Source organism: Myotis davidii, unplaced genomic scaffold, assembly GCF_000327345.1.
Source record: "Myotis davidii unplaced genomic scaffold, ASM32734v1 scaffold169, whole genome shotgun sequence".
Classification (NCBI taxonomy): domain Eukaryota; kingdom Metazoa; phylum Chordata; class Mammalia; order Chiroptera; family Vespertilionidae; genus Myotis; species Myotis davidii.
In genome coordinates this window covers 1,063,100-1,068,204 of record NW_006383005.1, presented here as the reverse complement: position 1 = coordinate 1,068,204, position 5,105 = coordinate 1,063,100, and positions in this window count along the sequence as shown.

Genomic DNA, 5,105 nt, shown 5'->3' with positions numbered 1-5,105 from the left:
GATGAAGCCAAAGCTTCTTGGCTGGGTATCAGCCTCACCTCCTTTGCTTCTTGTCTCAAACTTTCTTATCCAGCAACACCACGCTGTTGGATTTGACCTACAACATGCTATTTTTCATCTTCCATGCATCTGTCTCTTCCTATGTCATCACCCACTCTCTTCCCTCCCTCCGTCTTTTCTTCTAACTCCTGCTCATCCTTCACCGCCTGCTGACATGGCCTCAGTCTGAGCGGGGCCGTGCTCCCCATGGCCCTGAGCACTCTGGTGTTGTGATGCTTTCTCTCAGTCTCCAGTGAAGACTTGGCTCCCTAAGGACAGGCAGGGCCGTACTGGTTCCTTACACCGTCGGTGGCCTAGCATGTGTCCGACCCCAGAGTAGCTTGGAGAGTGTTTTATGAATGAATACATGGAAGAGACAACAACTCAGATGTAACACCAGGGAGAGCTGCTTAGAGATTCCCAAGGCAAGCCTTGTGCTTACACCCTCAGAAAGGTCTGGACCAGAGAGAGGAGGTGCTGATGTGCTAAACGTGCCTCCCCTGGTGGAGGAGGTTTGGGAAGAACACCACCAGCTCTGGACGAGCCCATCAGAGAAACCAGGAAGGCAGCTGGCCTGCAACACCAGGAAAAGTATACAGGGAAGCCCATTCCTGTCCTGAGGCCCCAGAGCTGCCTTTGATTACAGAGCCCTGCCTCCAACCTCATTCTCCAGCAGAGGGGAGGGGCCATTGTGCAGGGGGCAGGGGTGGGATGGGGATGGCAGGGACGCCTTCATGAGAAGAAGACATCTGAGCGAGGTTGAAGGATGACTAGAGTTCACCCTGTGAATGGCCGAGTTTTCAGATTCCTACATTTTAAATGCAAGAACATATTCCCAGAGTTCCAAGTTAACCCCAGGTGGTGAGCAAGCAAGGCAGGGATGGTGTCTTCTCTAGGAGAGGCAGGCAGAGCCTGTGAGAAGGCTCTTCTAACTCAGAGAACGAGGGGATGATTCAGCTATGTCCCTCAGACGGTTTTGGGGAGGATGACACCCGTCCCTGCTCAGTGAGGGCAGTACTGGTAGGATGCCTAGTATACTTCCCAGACCTCAGACACCCACATACAAGATCAGGCTCCAGAGACAGTAGCCAGGGCACCCAAAGTGGTACCCGTGGCAGAACGCAGCCAACTGGCCACTTTACACCATCTTTCCATGGCTTCATCAGGCTTGGGGGGGTGGGAGGGTGCGGCTGTACTGGGAGAGGCAGGGTTCTGGTAGTGAGTAGACCTGGCTTTAGTCCTGACCTCACCATTCATCCCTGTGAGGCTTTGGGTAAGACACTGGCTGATCCTGGGCCTCTGTTCTCTCCTCTCTAAAATGAGGGTCAGGGAGGCCCAAGATGGTGGCAGCTTCTGAAAGGAAGACACTAAACTGGCCCCTCCCATGGGCAAACTCAAGTACGCACAGGTGTAGGGAGCAGTTATTCCGAGAGACAACTGAGGGCTGGGTGAACAGCTCTGACCAACAAACAAGAGAAAGAGACCGGATTGAGGAGGCTGGGAAGCCGCGGGAGCTGCACGAGCTGCAAGAACTCTCTGGCCAGAGGAGCACCATGGTTTACAGCCATTTCTGTAGGGCAGCTGGGAGCTCACTGGGTGACGCACTGTGTGACTCTGGCCTACCTGCAAGGTCACCGCGGACTGTTCCCAGCTACGATGCTGAGCTTTCTGCCTCTGAACCAAGGGAGCAAGCACAAAGGCAAAGCAGTGCCCCGGGCGCTGTAACCACCTGCTCAGCTCCAACCGGCTTCCCCAAACTGCCCAGCACAGAAAGCCTACACAGAGGCTGCCTCTACTCGGGACCAATTTGGTAACAAACAAGAGAGAGAATGTACAGCGGAGGCTGGAGAGCTGTGGGAGCTCTCTGAGAGCCAGGGAATTAGGCCCGAGAGGCAAGTAAGAACCATTGTTTATGACCCCCTCCAGCTCCATAGGGTGGGCAGGGGGCTCTATCCAGGTGCTCTAGCCTACCTGCAGGGTTGCTTCTGCTTCTTCCGGCCACAGGGGCCAAGCCCATTTTGGCCCCAAGCTTAAAGAGCAAGCGCAATCAATCAACAGGACACACCTGGCCTCCCCACCTGGAACTGCTCCAGCTTGGTAAGGCAGTGCCCTGAATGCCTTAAAGCACCTGCTTGGCTCCTACCACCAGCCAAAACCACTGGCACACAACAGAGAGGCTGCTTCTACATAAGGCCACCTTATCAAGGTTGGGAGAGAGAGCTATTTTGTCTAATTCATATAAACAAATATAGAAAGTCACACAAAATGAGAAGATGGAATAATACCTCTCAAATAGAGGAACAAGAAAAATCCCCAGAAAACCCTAAGGAAACAGAAATAAGTAATTTGCCTTATAAAAGACTGAAACAGTCATAGGGTGCTCACCAAACTTGAGAGTGGAATAGAAGAATTTAGGGAGAACTTCCACAAAGAGTTAGAAAGTAAACGTAGAACTAAGCATAACTGAAGAATACAATAACTTATATGAAAAACACATTAGAAACAATCAACAGAAAATTAGCTAACACAGAAGAATGGAAAACAGACTAGTGGAAATCAACCAATCACAACAGCAAAAAGAAAAAAAAATTTTAATGAAGACAGTTTGAAGGACCTCTGGATAACATGATGAACTCAAACATTCACATTATAAGGATCCCAGAAGGAAAATAGAGAAAGAGAAACTTTATTTAAAGAAATTATGGCTGAAAACTTTCCTAACCTGGGAAAAGAAATAGACATCCAGGTCCAAGAAGCAGAGAGCGTTCCAAAGAAGATGAACCCAAAGGGACCCACACCAAGACATATTGTAATTAAAATGGAAAAAAGTTAAAGATAAAGAGACAATCTTGAAGGAAGAAAAGGAAAACATCAAATTATATACAAAAGAAATACCATAACACCTTCAGCTGATTTCTCAGCAGCTATTTTACTAGTATAGGACATCTTTAAAGTGCTGAAAGAAAGGAACCTACAAGCTAGAATAATTTATCCAGCAAGGTTATTACTCAGAATTGAGGGAAAGATAGTTTCCTGGATAAGCAAAAACTAAAGGAGTTCTTCACCAGCTTTATAAGAAATTAAACCAGTTTTTCAAGAAAAGTTTAAGGTTCTTCTTTAAGCAGAAAAGGAAAGGCCATAACTATCACCTTAAATAGACAACTATAGATATAGGGTAATATACATAAACTCCATAGTAACCATCAATCAAAACCCTTACAAAAATATATAAAGAACAAAGAGAAAGGAATCCAAACAAAACACCAAAAACAAACAAAAAAGCCCAGCGGAAGATGGTGGCATAGGTAAACGCCTATACTCCTCACCCCCCACAACCACATCAAAACTACAACTAAAACACAGAACAATCACCATCCAGAACCACTGGAAAGCTGGCTGAATGGAAGTCCTACAACTAGAGAAGTAAAAAAGAAAACACACTGAGACTGGTAGGAGGTGCAGAGGTGTAGGATGGGCTGGACGGCACCCACGTGCGCCACTTTTTCAATTGGGAGGGAGATCATCTCTGCGAAGGCCTCCTATGAAGAGCAAGGAGTCCCAACCCCACACCAGACCCCCAGCCCAGGGTCCAAGAGCTGGGAAAAGAAGTCCCTGTGGGCAGTAAGAACTACGGGCTATAAAATCCAGTGCGGATTGGGGCTCAGTGACACAGAGGCTACTGGAGACTCAGCTGTTCCTTTTAAAAGGCCAGCACCACAAACTGAACTTACAAGGTCCTGCTTCCTTTGAGCTCCAGTACCAAGGTGAGGCTCTGGGGAACACAGACACATAGACACAGGAGGAACTGGATTGTCTGGCATCGGGGTAGGGACTCGGGGGGAGGTTTTCTCCCAGACAGAGGTGCTCACCAGGATCATTGTTCCTATGCTGAGACCTTTCCAGTCGCAGGGCTGACTGGCAGCCATTTCTGTTTGCTCTGCCTTGGTGATTCTCTAAAACCCCGCCTCATCCAATTTACAATCCCACCCAAGATGGGATCCCACCATTGCATATGAATAGCCTGTCCTTGCTCAGGCTAAAATCTCTCAACAAGCTGTAGCTGGGTCAGGAAGTCCCAACTATCAATAAGAGGCCCAAGACCCAGCATCAACACCAGCCTTCCTTGCTTCATAGTTGGGCCTCATCTGGGCACTTTCAAACCCGATACAAAGAGGAGGAATCTGCAGATCTCTCTGTAGCTCCTGCTGGATGGCCCCAGGCAGTGGCTGATTGTGCACTTCCCTGGAGACCCAAGAGCCAGTGTACCCAGTGGTCAGTGCCAGACCATACCAGATTACAACTCTACATCCATAAGTGACACACTGAAGGGGCAGACACTGTGAGCACCAAAGCCCCACTGAAGCAAGTCCTGCTCCATAGGGGTATCTCCTGCACAGCAGCTCTCCCACTGTAGTCGCAGCTGGTCCTCACAGCCAATTGGTCTGGAGGTCAATTCCTCCCAGTGACACCAAAGTAATCAAGTCTCAACTACAACAAGATTGTGCTCACAGCCCACAAAGGGGTGCACCTAGGTGCCCCGCTCAGGTGACTGGGGAGGCTGAGCCACTGGGCCCTATAGGACTCCTACTACACGAGGCCACTCTACCAACTCAAGGAGACATAGAAGCTCTACCCAATACACAGAAACAAACACAGGCAAGCAGCCATCCAGCATAGACAAAGAAACATGTCACAAATGAAAGAAATGGAAGAAAGCAGACTACTGGATATAGAATTCAAAACCATGGTTATAAGGTTACTCAAGAAGCGTCTAGAAACTTCCAAAAAAAAAAAAGAAATGGAAAAGGACCAGTCAGAAATTAAGCATACACTGACTGAAATAAAATAATATACAGGATTCAACAGTAGAGTAAAGGATTCTAAGAATCAAATCAATGATTTGAAATACGAAGAAGCAAAAAATACCCAACCAGAAGAGCAAAAGAAAAAAAAATCCAAAAATATGAAGATAGTGTAAGGAGCCTCTGAGATAACTTCAAGTGTACCAACATTTGCATTATGGGGGTGCCAGAAGAAGAGAGAGAGCAAGATATTGTTGAAAACCT